Source organism: Puma concolor, chromosome B1 (assembly GCF_028749965.1).
Source record: "Puma concolor isolate L17-30 chromosome B1, mPumCon1.1.hap2, whole genome shotgun sequence".
In the NCBI taxonomy this organism is placed as follows: Eukaryota; Metazoa; Chordata; class Mammalia; order Carnivora; family Felidae; genus Puma; species Puma concolor.
This window is the reverse complement of record NC_141670.1, coordinates 54,539,016-54,554,697: the sequence shown is the minus strand read 5'-3', so window position 1 is coordinate 54,554,697 and position 15,682 is coordinate 54,539,016. Positions and strand designations below refer to the sequence as shown.

Sequence of the window (15,682 nt, the reverse complement as noted above, 5' to 3'; positions counted from 1 at the left end):
TTACAGAACCCGACTCTCAGAGCTTCTTGAACCCTGGATGATGTGGGAAAAGAGAGAAGGCAACATGGCTAGGAGGAGAGAGGACGACAGGGCTAAGACCACAGGCTGCAACAGTTCACATCTATTCATTCCATTTATCACAGGCTTTCTGCCCCTGAAATATCGCGAAAGATCCGTGCCGCTGTATAACAACATAATTAAAATCTTTAGAAAGAAAACAATATGAAGGCTAGATATAACATTTGCTAATACTATGAAATTGACGGTGTAGGTCTCTGCTATATTGGATTTAATAACACAAACTGCAACAAATAATATATATTACACTATAGAATTTGAACTGGCCATCTTTATGTCGGAAGCCTATGAATAGATAAATTTATTTCAAATGGGGACAAGTAGGTTAACTTTTGGATTGAGAAAAATTGTACTTAAGTTATTGTCATTGACCTGTAACTGTCCTATATTTATGAACTGACTTCTTTGAGAAGATCTAAAAATAACAAGTAGCAATAGTTAAGTGTGTTATAACTTATTGAGTGCATTTAATGAATATTCTCTCATTGATCAGGGAGTATGCTAGAACTTTTAGAGCTATCCCTGATCAAAGCAGCCTTTCACCCTTTCATTTTCTCTATGAGTCACAAAAGAGCACAAATAATCAAGGCAGTTAGGACAAGTGTATTTTTCCAGATACTCCTTTTTTTTTTTTAAACATTTTTTAGTTTATTTATTTATTTTGAGAGAGAGAAGGTGCAAGTCAGGGAGGGTCAGAGAGAGAGAATCCCAAGCAGGATCCACACTGTCAATGCAGAGCCCGATGCGGGGCTCGAACCTACAAACCATGAGATCATGACCTGAGCCGAGGTCGGACGCTCAACTGACTGAGCCACTCAGGCGCCCCCAGATACTCCTTTTAAAAAATGTTACAGTTTGTTTCATTTTGATTTAAAATATGTTTGGACATATCTAGATAACTTGAACTATCAGTTTTTTAACTGAATCCTGACACTGAGGTCTTTACAAGATTTTTTACTTTTGTATAAATATGCTAGCTTGCTTTCACTCTGCTTTGGAATTTAGTTTTCCTAATTGCTGTCAACCTTTTGAAGCTAGAAGGTGAGATCTTATATTACACTGTGTAAATAACAGTACAAGCTAACTATAGAAAAAGTCCCTACTGATAGCCCCTTTGGGTTTTAATCGTAACTATTGCAAGCAGCCTAAGTATCCTGTGAAATTAGGGGAATAGTCTAGTTTAGAAAGAAAAGTATGAGAGAGAGGACAGAGACAGAGACAAAAACTAAGAGAGGAAAGAAGGAAATAAAGGAGGAAGGAAGGAAGGTGGGAGGGACGAAGGAAAGAAGGAAAGAAGGAAGGGGAGAGGGAGGGAGGGAAGGAAGAAAGAAGGGAGGGAGTACACGAAAGGAAAGGAGGGAAACATTAGCACATCTCAACCCCCTTGCTTGGGAATCAAGGTCTGTCTGCTGTGAAGCATGGTGACTGTTAAGGAAGGGCAGCTCTCAATAACGGTGGCAATACACATGACTGGCTTAATGGTCAGATAAGATCAGTTGTCTTCCCAGTGACTCACTGTGAAGAAAAATACAGTTTTTGCACAGTTCCATTGTATGGAGAGAATACCACTATTAGTAAACTTCTTTTAGAAGATTGGACACTTTGCAAATTTGCCTGATCTGGGTTTTGGAGGCAGTCCAGGCTGGAGTAAAGGAAGGAAAAAGATCTCTCCTCTCCCTATATTTCTCATCTGTTTATTTCACAATGTCTCGTCTTCCTTAGGGACATGGGAATGGAAGCTCCCAAATTCAGTTTCTTCTTCCAGATTTCTCCTCAATGTTATGGGACAATTTAGGCAAAATATGCAAATTCTTCATTTTACATACTTTTTTTTTCTCCTAAAACAAAAATATCTCTGCAACACACTGCTTAAGTGATTTATAGGGAATTTGTAAGAGTTAATGAGGTAATAGATCATGGCAGGTGACTATACTTATTCCAAAGAATGTACTACTATGTCTATTTGGCATTGCATTGATTGGAGGGGGGGTGGATAAAATACTTTATTAATCTCTACTAGAGAGAAGTGCCTTTGTGTCTTGTTATTTCTGGAGTTAAAATGATGTAATAATTCTCTCCAAGAGCTAGAAATCAATTTAGTGAATTGGAGCTGGAGAGCAATTTATTCTTTGCTACCCCAGATGTTAATTATCATAAGATGGAGCTGGCCAATAGATAATCTCGGAACTTGATCCGGATCGAGTCTTTGCTGTTTATGATTTGTCCCAATTCCTTTATGTTATGCATGAGCAGAATAAAGCAATAAGGTGTCTTTTCTTCAGTCACACGGTTCTTATTGACTGGTTCCTATCTGAAAGCTAGATCAAATGATCCAGCGAGTACATTCTGTGCTCCATAACCATCTTCCTAAAGAAAACAACAACAAGATTTACAGATACCGAAAATCACCCAGAACCTTACGTTAGACTACGAGGAGTGTATTTCTGTGTTTCGGATTACAGTGGCCAGTTTGGGTGAGATCAGATGTGCATTCTTTTCCTGGTGCATGTTTCTAAAATAGTGATGATGATGATGGTGATGATGATGGTGATGATGGTGATGATGGTGAATATGATGATGGTGGTTAACATTCATTAAGTTAATAAATTAACTTTTCTCAGTGATGGCCTTAAACCTAGAGGTTTACACACGTTCTTTCATTTCTTCCCTGAAATGATGCTGTGAGGTTGGAATGATTATTTCTTCTGATTTACAGAAGAGGAAAGTGAGATTCCGATATATTTAGTAAATTGTATGACTTCACACCATTAAAAATATTAGAAATGGCACCAATGTGACACAGCCTATGCCTTGTCCCTCTATTGTTCTTTTTTTTCTAATTTTAATTTTTTAATGTCTGTTTACTTTGAGAGAGAGGGAGAAAGGGAGGGGCAGAGAGAGAAGGGGAGAGACAGAGAATCCCAAGCAGGCTCATTTGAAAGTCTGCCAAGTTTCATGAGGCTCATTACATAGTACCATTTTTTTCTGACTTGCGTTGAAATGAATGATATTTCTAGAAGACACTGTTGTTATATTTGGGCAAATTTTAGAACTGTATAGTAGGAATAAGACACTGGGCATTGGGTAACTGTCTCATTAGGTGATGCTAAGCACCAAGCTCTTTCTGGATGAGTTTTAGAAAGAGTGGTAAGGGAAATCACCCAAAGTACAAAGAGCAGTAGACATCGATCCCCGCTTACTACTTTACCAACTGTGTAACCAGAAGCAAGTTACTTAATCTTTCTCAGGTCAGTTATATAAAATTTGAGATGAGGATGATAGTTTGTATAACGATATCAACAGGCAGGTCAAGTGGTAAGACGGATGTGAAATTATCCAGCACAGTACTAGGAAGATCATTAGATGTTAATTTATCCTGGGGAGTTCCTGGCAAAGTTGGAATACATTTCAAGGGACTGGATGTTAGCAAAACATTTAGAGGAAGGGGGCAATAATTAGATAAAATTGAAAACCAGGTACTTTGGAATGGCTTCCTGGTACTTCTTAAATGGGAACAACAGGAAAAAGAATTAGGAGATGTAAGTGATTGCGAATAATGAATAAAATGAAATTTAAATTTAACCATAAATGGGTGAACATGATCTTAATTGTTACTGTGAACCAGCGAGACCTCAGAAATAGATCTGAGAGCAAGGACAAGGGAGTAGAAAGAATATGTACCATTGCAACTCCAAGACTCTAAAAGGGAAATTATTTGGGCCAAGAAAGAAGGAAAAAGAGAAGTGTGAAATTATTAATTTTATATAGCACATACTGAAATCCAGCTCGGATAAATCAGAAGATAAATTCAACTCAATTTAACTTAAAGTTCCTGCTCCCGCTTATACTGGGTGTTGGATTTTAAAGAGATTTTTAAAAAGGAAGAAATGAGTCTTGACCTAAACAATTTATTGCGTGGTGGATGTGAGGAGAGCAGGTGGGCAACACTCAATACAGAGTGAAGACTCAATCCTGACAGGGCCTCGCGTATTTTGTCTGCTTTCAACGGAAAGAGCAAAGCATGTGAAAAATACTTGACCTCCTTTATTGTCAGTTTTGGGTTGCTCAAGGTAGACGAAATGAAAAAAGGAAAATACAGTGGTGCTGAATTCGAACCCAAAAAGAAGAACTGATTGGTATACTGAGACTTTATATTCTACTTTATATATGCTATATATTAATATTGGCCAAAGGAAGACAGGCGGGAATTAGAATTCGTCTTTTCAAAAGCCAGATAATAGAAAAAATGAGAAAATACGAGCCATCCCATGACCACGGTTCATTATAAAATATTGCTGGAAATATTTGTGAGGCTTGCAGTAATAAAGTTCTGCTTTACAATTAAGAGAGGTGTAGTCACTGTTAACAGGTACGAATTCAGAAAGCGTTCTAAGGAAGGCAATAGGGAGAACGGTAATAAGTTCCTGGCCAGTAGGCCGATGACCTAAGCTTAGAGCCACTCACTCCTTTCACTGAGGCTAACATTCAGTCTGCACACTGGAGCAGGGTGACTCTAGTTGTTCACATCTGGCATCTGTTCTGATTGTTGTGTCTGTACCAGGCCAGTTAATGCTTCGAATATTAGCGCTGTATTCAACAGCTTATTTAGTATTTACTGTGTGCTTGGGTCAGTAATAAGCCCCAGGGTGACAGCAGTATTCCTGCCTTCACGGAGCTCCCCTTTTAGTTGAAGGACACAGAAAAAAATTATTACAGGTAGTGATGGGTGATACAAAAAACAACGAAACAGGCCCGGGGTAGAGTTACATGGGTGGGGGAGGAGGAGGATTCCAGGAGTTCCCGTGGTGAAAGGAGGCCTCTGAAGAAGCAACATTGGGGGCGCCTGGGTGGCTGAGTCCGCTCAGCATCTTACTTCCGCCTGGGTCATGATCTCACAGTTTGTGGGTTCAAGCCCTGCATCGGGCTGTGCGCTGACGGCCCAGAGCCTGGAGCCTGAACACTTTTAACGTGAGTTAATTAGTAATCCAAATGCTGATGTTCTTCAGTGTCTGAGCATTTTCTTTTGTGATTGAATAGCCACTGTGAACAAACATGGAGGAGCATGTGACAGGTGCTAGAAGACGGGAAAGGCACATTGGTTATGGTTCCTCAAGACAAGTCAAGATGAGGGGTGGGGGATTGCGCTTGGGGAAGAGGCTAGCACAGATAAATTCCAGAAGTTGTATAGGGATCACTCTGACATCCATCTTCAGCATAATTTGATGCTTGGATATTGAACCAATTAGTTTTGGACTCTTAGTAAGGCAAGATGGTTACTACTGGGAGTCAGCCCGGCTCAAAAATTTCTTATGCCAAATGAACCTACTATATGTTCCAGACCAAAAAGGCAAATAGCAAAATAGTTCTAGATTTGAGAAAGGCATATGAGGAAAAAGTGTGGCTTAATAACTCACTTTTGCAAGTTAACATTTTACAAATCCCATTCAGTTTCAAAAAATACACAACTACCTTATAAGTAGCAAATAGTAAAATGTCATTTCTCATTATTAGCAATTCTCTCTCAACCCGTTTGTTTTTAAAAATTCTTTTAAATGTTTATTTATTTTTGAGAAAGAGAGAGAGAGACATAGCAAGAACGAATAGGGGCAAAGAGAGAGGGAGACACAGAGTCTGAAGCAGGCTCCAGGCTCTGACCTTCAGCATAGAGCCTGATGTGGGGCTCGAACTCACAAACCATGAGATCATGATCTGAGCTAAAGTCAGACGCTTAACCAACTGAGCCACCCAGACCCCCAATCTTTTTTTTTTCCTTTTTTTAGAAATTTGCATTCCAAGTAAAGTGCATAAAATAAATGACAAACATAAGTGTTTTTAGTAAATAAAATATAAATTTTTAAAAAATAAACTAACAAATTCCAAATTTGCCTTTGGAGAGTATAAGATAGAATAAATCTATTTGTAATGAATATACAGTTATATTTGTATCGGGTAAAACAGTATGTGACCCTATGAAATACCAGTTTATTCATTCTTTCAAAGTGAAAACATAATGACAATACGTGGAGTTAAATAAGATATTTCAATCTGTTATAAATAAAACTATGTACAAAGGTATAATCTGTCAATTGTTCTAGTGAGGTAGAATGTTACTCATGTGATTTATAAATGAGTTCACTTGGTAGGCTTTCAAAATTACATTTTATTTTGAAATAATTTCAAACTTAGAGAAATGTCCAAGATATAGTACAAGGATTTTTCTTCCCTAGAACCATTTGAGAGTCGTCAACGTGATGCCCCCATCATCCCATATTTGGGGATGGAGCCAACAAGTAAAGACATTCTCCCACATAAGCACAGTACAACCATCGTAATTAAAATTTAACAAGGCTAGGGGCGCCTGGGTGGCGCAGTCGGTTAAGCGTCCGACTTCGGCCAGGTCACGATCTTGCGGTCCGTTAGTTCGAGCCCCGCGTCGGGCTCTGGGCTGATGGCTCAGAGCCTGGAGCCTGTTTCCGATTCTGTGTCTCCCTCTCTCTCTGCCCCTCCCCTGTTCATGCTCTGTCTCTCTCTGTCCCAAAAATAAACGTTGGGAAAAAAAAAAAAAATTTAAAAAAAAAAAAAAAAAAAAAAAAAAAAAATTTAACAAGGCTAAAGTATAATAGATCAGTTGCAGAATAATGCCAGAAAATGCTTTCCTGTTGCTCTATGTTACAAATACTATAGGATCTTCATTGTTGTTGTTGTTGCTATTATTCTGATCAATATGGTTTTATATATGTTTTGGTACATATAAATTTGTAATTTATTTTTTGATCATGTTTTTCTAAACATATATTATATTTACAATGTCTTTCTGTTCTGTTAAGTTCATGTGGTTCACAAAGAGGATGACGGAATACTGATTGTTTGAATTATGCTGCCATTGACAAAATATTGCCTACATGTGCATGACTTTGCTAATAATATGAAATAAGTTGTTCACATTTAAACATGTAAATAATTAATCTTATTTACATAATGATCTGATCCATAATAAAATATACATACATTACTCATTTTATCATTTTTGTCCAAAGCAGGTAAAGTTATTGATAGGATTTGTAAAATTTGGCACATGAATTGGAAGGCATTTGCTACCCTATTAACAGCATTATTTTATTTTATTTTATTTTAATTTTTTAAAAATATTTATTTTTTGAAAGAGAGAGAGAGATACAGAGCACGAGCAGGGTAGGGGCAGAGAGAGAGGGAGACAGAATCCGAAGCAGGCTCCAGGCTCTGACCTGTCAGCACAGAGCCTGATGTGGGGCTTGAACTCATGATCTGTGAGATCATGACCTGAGCCAAAGTCGGATACTTAACTGACTGAGCCACCCAGGCACCCCTAATTTTTAAAATGTTTATTTATTTATTTATTTATTTATTTATTTGAGAGAGAGAGAGAATGAGTAGGGGAGGAGCCGAGAGAGAGGGAAACAGAATCTGAAGCAGGCTCCAGGCTATCAGTGCAAAGCCTGACGTGGGCCCGAATCCAGAAACTGTGAGATCGTGACCTGAGCCAAAGTTAGATGCTCAACGGACTGAGCCACCAGGAGCCCTCATAGCATTGCTTTCAATGATAAAATATTCTTCTGTGAAAGAAATACAGCAAAATTTATTTTAATTTTTTACTGTCTTGTAGTTGGCATTAACGTTATTTGCATTTTTCCTTTGTGTTTACTTTCTCGGTTATTTCCGTCAGTTAAGTTCCTAAGAGTGAAATTTCTTTTTTTTTTTAATTTTTTTTTCAACGTTTATTTATTTTTGGGACAGAGAGAGACAGAGCATGAACGGGGGAGGGGCAGAGAGAGAGGGAGACACAGAATCGGAAACCGGCTCCAGGCTCCGAGCCATCAGCCCAGAGCCTGACGCGGGGCTCGAACTCATGGACCGCGAGATCGTGACCTGGCTGAAGTCGGACGCTTAACCGACTGCGCCACCCAGGCGCCCCTCTAAGAGTGAAATTTCTAAATTAAAAGGCTATGCCAGATTAATCTGAGAGCTGTGATGCCAGTGTATATTTCCACCAACCGGTATGAGAGAGACCATTTCCCTGCAAACCATCGAACGCTATTATACTTTCAAATCTTTACCAGATGTGGGCAAACAAAATTCAAGAGTTGTGTTTATTTGGGTTTGTAAATCTTTGTTGCTGGTGAGATTTAATATGTTTCATATATGTTTGGAACATGTTTAGGCTTTTTTTAAAATTCTTTTTAGTCTGTGTATTGTTTACCCATTCGCCTAATCCAAGTTTTGCCATATTTGAAATATTTTTATTTTGTGTGATAGTTCCTAAAGTTCTGAAGTTACCTTCTAGAAATGCATTCTCAAGAAGTTATGCATGAATTAATACGATGTCTGGGATTATAGGTAAAATAATCCAGTAACGTGGTGGAGACAGATGCAATGAGAGTGGCCACGAGTTGACAGATAATGTTGGAAAAGTGGGGAAGACTTCGGGGAGCTTCATAAAGCATTTGCCTCCATTCGTCTACACACACAAAAATATCCGTTACAAAAGGTACGCTATGTCTTCAATTTCATATGTCACAAAGGATGGATTTAAAAGGGCAAGAGGGGCGCCAGGGTGGCTCAGTCGGTTAAGCATCCGGCTTCCGCTCAGGTCATGATCTCACAGTCCGTGAGTTCGAGCCCCGTGTGCTGACAGCGCAGAGCCTGGAGCTTGCTTCAGATTCTGTGTCTCTTTCTTTCTGCCCCTCCCCTGCTCATGCGCTGCCTCTCTCTGTCTCAAAAATAAATAAAAACATTAAAAAAACAATAAAAAAAAATAAAAGGGCAAGAAGCGGGGCGTCTGGATGCCTCAGTGGGTTGAGCGCCTGACTCTTGATTTCAGCTCATGTCATGATCCCAGGGTCGTGGAAATGAGCCCCATGTCAGGCTCCGTGCTCAGCATGGATTCTCTCTCTGCCTCTCTCCTCAGCTCATGCTCTCTCTCTCTCTAAAATGAATGAATGAAATAAATAAATAAATAAATAAATAAATAAATAAAATGGCAAGAAGAAACTTTCGGTTGTAGTGTTTTAGCACGTATCAAAAGATCAAACTCTCCACTTTAAATAAGCAGCTTTATTTGTAATAATAGCCCCAAAGTGGAAACAGCCCAAACATCCATTAACAGGCTAATGGATACACATGTATGTAGATCCATACAACAGGACACTATTCAGCAATAAAAATAATGAATTACTTAAGGAACATGTATGAATCTTAATTATGTGGCATGAAAGAAACCAGAATGAGACAAAAAGCAAACACTTCATGGTTCTGATCATCTAAAATTCTAGAAAATGCAAACGAATTTATTGTCAAGGAAAGTAAATCAGTCATTGCCTGGAGGGCTGGTGAGGGCAGGGAGAGATCGTAAAGAAGTACAAGGTAAATACAAGGGTAATGGGCAGGTTCATTAACATGATTAAGGTGGTTTTATGGGTCTTTATGTATGTCAAAGGTAACCCAATTGTACACTTTAAAATTTGTGAGGTTATGGCATGCCAGTTATACTTCAATAAAACTTGAAAAAATGTTTCCATAAAAGTTTAGATCTCTTCTTTTTCAGAAACCAGAAGGTCTGGCGACTTTCTACATATGTGACCATCTCTTTTTTTGTGTGCCTTGGGAAGGACAGCTCTCTTCTAAGTGGCAGGCACTATTGGTAAGCAATAAAGATCATTTCTATCTGATGGGCTCTGTGCTGACAGCTCGGAGCCTGGAGCCTGCTTCGGATTCTGTGTCTCCCTCTCTCTCTGCCCCTCCCCCTTTCATGCTCTGTCTCTCTCAAAAAGAAATAAACGTTCCAAAAATGTTTTTTTCAATAAAAATATTTTTTTTTTTTAAAGATCGTTTCTGTCTGAGCCAACAAAATCTCTAGCTGAGTGATAAAAGTCACATCACCAGACTATGGGATTTTCCCTTTTCTCTATTTTCACTTTCTTGACTGTGCAACGATGGCCTTGAGGTGAACCATCCAGAGGCTACAGGAGCAAACAAACCCTTATTTGCTCTGACAATGACCTCAGCTTCAGGAAAAACCCAGGTCTGAGGTATACACACTCATCTCATACAGCCGTCGGCCCTTGAACAACTTTCAGAAGAGGCACATTCTGTCTAGAGTGGTGCAGTCTTCTCTAGACCCTACTAATCACACGCAGTGTTTCAGTCTGGCCCCTGTAGTCTCATCACAAGTGACACCAGCAAACCAAATTCTGGACATTAGGGTACACGGTTCCTTTGCAGTACTTGGGGAACGCCCTCCCCTCAGTAGTGCTGGGCATTATGTGACATGCCCTGGGTACAATGGAACCAATTTTTCTTTTTCCCCAAAGTCCTGAAGCTTGTCACAACAATTTCCCCTTCCCCAAGGTGACCTCTGGACCTAAAACATAAACACACACACATACACACACACACACACACACACACACAAAACCCCTGAGATCCAGGCCACAAAATAGGACCACAAACTGTTGTAGCCGTTCCTAGGTGGCCTTTGTCCGCTCTGCAGATTAAATAAGAGCTGACAGAAAGATGTTTTTGCAAGTTTCCAGTCTTATCCAGACTGGGTCTTCTTGGCCAAAACTGTGTGAAGACTATGTCTTAACTAGTCAGAGAGGAGAGAATGAGGCCCCCTAAAACTCAGACTATGCATGGTTCTCTCCAGGGCATGCAAATGAGACAAGAAACATGTCTTCCCTTATTACACTGGGGTGACTACCTACACATCAGCGATCTGCTAGGTGGCAGAGTGGAATAGCTTATGCCACAGAAACTGGCTGTGACGTAAATCTGGCAAGTGCCCTGGCCTGGGCAGGTTAAGTATAATGCTGGAGGGGCGCCTGGGTGCCTCAGTCAGTTAAGCGTCCCACTTCGGCTCAGGTCATGATCTCACAGTTCATGGGTTCGAGCCCCGCGTCGGGCTCAGTGCTGACAGCTCGGAGACTGGAGCCTTCTTCGGATTCTGTGTGTGTGTGTGTGTGTGTGTGTGTGTGTGTGTGTGTCTCTCTCTCTCTCTCTCTGCCCCTTCCCCGCTCACACTCCGTCTCTCTCTTTCAAAAATAAATATCTAGAGAGGGAAAAAAAGTACAATGCCACTCATTAAAGCTTCCCGTGTTCCTAGAATTTATGCAGAATTTCCCATTGTGTATGTTCAGATAGATGGAGTTCAATTCAATTCGGGTAGATGGCTCTCTCACAAAGGTTGTCCTCCAGTGTTCCAACACTGAATAAGAATCTTTTCTCCAGCGTGCACTCTGCTGTTGAAGGCAGTCAAATTTGTAGTTAAAGGATTTCCCATATTCATTGCATGTATGAGGCCTTTCTCAAATACGAACTCGGCAGTGTCCATCGAAGCCAGGATTTGTCTAAAGGATTTCCCACTTTTGGCACATTCAGAAGGCCCTGCTCCATAGAACTCTCTGGTGATGACTCAAGATGGGGCTGAGGCTAAAACGTTCCCCACATTCGTCACAGTAGTAAGCCCTGGCTCCAGTGTGAGGCATGACGTTGGGGCTTTGGCTAAAGCATTCCCCACGCTCATGAGGCCTTTTCTCCATTGTGAGTTCACTGAGGCCAAACAAGTTTGTATGTATAGCTAAAAACTTTCCCCAGTCTGCTGCATGTACAATGACTTCTTCTGCTGTGAAAGGCCTCCCCACACTTGATGCTGTCCAGCTGGGAGTGGCCGGCACTAGAGAAAGGCAGCGTTGCTCAGGAAGCTCTTCCCACAGGTGAAGGGCAGCCTTTCACAAGGGAGGACCTGTCCATGTCCCACGTTCACTGTACTCCTTCTGGTGCTGGTGAAGATTTGTGCTGAACCACAGTCGTTTTCCACATGCCTCTCAAGTGCTCAGCCGTGGCACAAACTGTGTGTTGCCATCTGGATACACATCTCACAAAGATGAGCCTTCTGGAAGGATAGACCTGGCTGTGTCATTCTGCCCGTGGACATTTTTCCTCTGAAACTCAATACGGAAGGCGCGCCCTCATCCTCCAGTCCACACCAACCATCTAGGGGGGTGATAGCTGCGAAATTCTCCAACATCACATGGGATAGCCATCTTAGACCCTCATCAAGGAAACCTTATTCCTCTTAGGAGATGTCACTGAAGGCCAGCCACATTTTTAAAATAGTCACACCGAGGCAGCTTCTGCTATGGGATCCTGTGGCTTCAGCAGGCTTGTAGCTGTGCTAACCAGGGAGGGGACCCTCGAATCAGAACCACTGTCCCCCTCTGGCCTGGAACTATTGTCACCACAAAGGGGAGAGGAGAAGACTCAGAATAGCCAATTCAATATTGAAGAAGAACGAAACTGGAGGACTGACGTTATACAACTTCAAAATTTGCTACAAAGCTACAGTAATCAAGGCAGAGCGGTATTAGAGAAAAAACAGACAAATAAATCAATGGAACAGAAAAGCGAGACCTGAAATAGATCCACATAAATGTAGTTGGCTGATATTTGGCAAAGGAACAAAGGCAAGACAATAAAGCAAAGAAAATAACTTCAACAAATGGTGCTGGAACAAGTACACAGCCACATGCCAAAGGAAAAAAAAGGAAAAAGAAAAAAAAGAATCTCGACACAGGCCTTCACAGTACCTTTCACGAAAAACGAACTCAAAATGCATCACAGACCGAAATGTAAAGTGGGGAATTGTAAGATTCCTGGAAGATAACGTCGGAGCAAGTCGAGATAAAGTTGCATCTGGCCACGACTTTGTAGATCCAACACCAGAGGGACAATCCACGAAAGAAAGAATTGATATGCTGGATTGCATTAAAATTAAAGATTACTTCTCCAGAAAAGACCTTTTCAAGAAAATGAGAACACAAGCCACAAACTGAGAGTAAATATTTGCAAAAGATACATCTGCTAGAGTGCTGTTATTAGTTTATACGTCTATTTTGAGAGAGAGCGTGCCTGCACAAGTGGGGGAAGGGCAGGGGGAGGGAGAATCCCAAGCAGGCAATGTGCTGTCACCACGGGCCCGACGCAGAGCTGAAACCCAGAACCGTGAGATCATGACCTGAGAGGAAGTCAGAGGCTCAACCGACTGGGCCACCCAGACACCCCACCTGTTATTCATTTAAAGAACTCTTGAAGCCCAAGAGTCGGAAAACAAACAACCTGGATTAAACCTGGGCCAAAGGCCTTATTGGACACCTCACCAAAAGAGGCATACGGATGGAAAATAAACATATAAAACAATTGCTCTACACAAACACAACATATTGTTAATAATATGCAAATTAAAACAACAATGTACACCGATCGCAATGGTCAATATGCAGAATGGTGACAATACCAAAGGCTGGTGAAGATGGGGAGCGGCGGAAATTCTCATGGGTCGTTGAAATGGGTGCCTAAAGGTACAGCCGCTCTGGGAGACAGCTTAATGCTTTCGCACCAAACGAAACATACTCTTACTATAAGATCCGGCAATCGTGCCTCTTGGTATTTACCCAAAGGACTTGAAAACATGTTCACACAGAAGCCTCTACACAGATGTTTACAGTAGTTTTATTCACAATTGCCGAAACTTGAAAGCGTTATTCCGTGCTGAAAAGAAAGGAGCTATCAAGCCAGGAAGAGACATGGAGGAACCTTAAATCTATGTCACCAAGTTAAAGTAGCCAGTGTGGAGGCTAGATACTGCGTCATTCCAACTACCTGGCATTCCAGAAAAGGCAAAACTTTGGAAGCAGTAAAGACATCAGTGGTTGCGAGGGGTAATGGGGAGAGAGGGGTGAATAAGATGATATAAAGCATTTTTCAGAGCAGTGAAACTCCTCTGTATGGCATATGACGGTGGATACATACCATTACACATTTGTCCCAAGACACAGAATGTACCACACCAGGAGTGAACCTTGATGTAAACTGTGGCTTTGGTTTATAATAATGTGTTGATGTAGTTTCATCCATTGCAACAACTGCATCACTCTGGTGGGCACTCTGATCAACAGTGATTGAGGCTATGCACATGTGGGGGTACAGGGTATGTGAGAAATTCTCTACCTTTTGCTTTGTTTTTGGTATGAACTTAAAATTGCTCTAAAAGTAAAGCCTATTTATTTTATTTTTTTTTAATGTTTATTTATTTTTGAGAGATACGGAGGCAGAGTATGAGCCAGGGAGGGACAGAGAGAAAGGGAAACATAGAATCTGAAGCAGGCTTCAGGCTCCGAGCTGTCAGCACAGAGCCTGATGTGGGGCTCAAACTCACGAACGGTGAGATCATGACCTGAGCCGAAGTCAGACGCTTAACTGACTGAGCCACCCAGGCACCCCAAGTCTATTTTTTTTCCAAGTCTATTTTTTTTAAGTGTCCTTCCCTCTTCTTTCATTATCTTCCTGAGAATTACTGGTGACTATGAAACCAATTCCCCCCAGCATGTTTGCATCCTTTTTGACTTTGCTTTTAAAGTTCTGGTTTTACTTGCCTGCCCCCAAAAATAAGCAAATGAGAGTCTGTTCAACTACCATACCTAATTATCTTCTGGCTTTTTCTATAACACTTCACTTAAACCAGCAGATCAAAAATATTCTAAATCTTTTCTATCTTCGCAAAGTCCAAATAAGTTCAAATAAGTTTGCTCTCTCCATATCTGAGTTTCTTGGCAAATTAATTTTAAGACCCTAATATAATATTGGAAGTTATTTAAGATGTGATAGAAGATAGCTAAATCAATATTTGTCTAAAATATTCTGCTATAAAACTATTTTTCTCAAATAAATACTCAGATGTTCGTATTTTTGAACTCTTCCCATTACTTAGGCATTCGTTATTTAAAATGTATTATATGGGGTGCCTGGGTGGCTCAGTCGATTAAGCATCCGACTTTGGCTCAGGTCATGATCTCACTGCTGGTGAGTTCAAGCCCCCCATCGGGCTCTGTGCTGACAGCTCAGAGCCTGGAGCCTGCTTCAGATTCTATGTCTCCCTCTGTCTCTGCCTCTCCCCTGCTCATGCTCTGGCTCTCTCTGTCTCAAAAATAAATAAACATTAAGAATTTTTTTAATGTATTATTATAATCTTTTTGAGGCTTTCAAACTTTGGACCTCCAGATCTTTGGACATTCTATTCTTTTTACCGATTAGCCCTCTCTTAGCTTTTCTCTATTCGTCATCTTTTCTAGATTCCACAACCGGTTATTTATATTACTTTTTAGCCAATTACCTGAGTGCCATTGTCCATCTATTGGATCTACATTGACAAATCTATCCCATTACTTTGTTTTCAAATTCAGGCAGCTAGGGTGCCATGAGGGCAAAATCATCAACCATCACAGTAAAAATGGCCCTCTCTGCTGCTCTCCCTCTCATGCCCTTAGCCTATCTAACCTGAACATTAGAACTACCTTCTAGCCCTTTTATCTCTACACTTCTCTTTCATAAAAGGAGATTTCCCTTCCATACTGTCAGCACACTTGTGACTCTATGTCTCGCCTCCTTGCTCCCAGATCATACTTGCAATGTCACCCTGGCATAATTCTAATCTCTCCAGTTGTACTTTGAAATCTAGTCCTTTCCCTCTTCCCAAAAGTACTATTCCACTATTTATCTGTTTTCTTTACCCTTT

General features: G+C 40.6%; 1 long non-coding RNA gene across 1 annotated transcript; it reads left to right on the top strand.

The window, feature by feature from the left end:
- The first annotated feature begins 5,040 nt into the window (after positions 1–5,040).
- On the top strand, positions 5,041–9,948 carry LOC147581643 (uncharacterized). The gene is made up of 3 exons (XR_015250110.1): positions 5,041–5,149; positions 8,452–8,602; positions 9,659–9,948. It is a non-coding gene; the product is annotated as an uncharacterized LOC147581643 (long non-coding RNA).
- Positions 9,949–15,682: the final 5,734 nt, after the last annotated feature.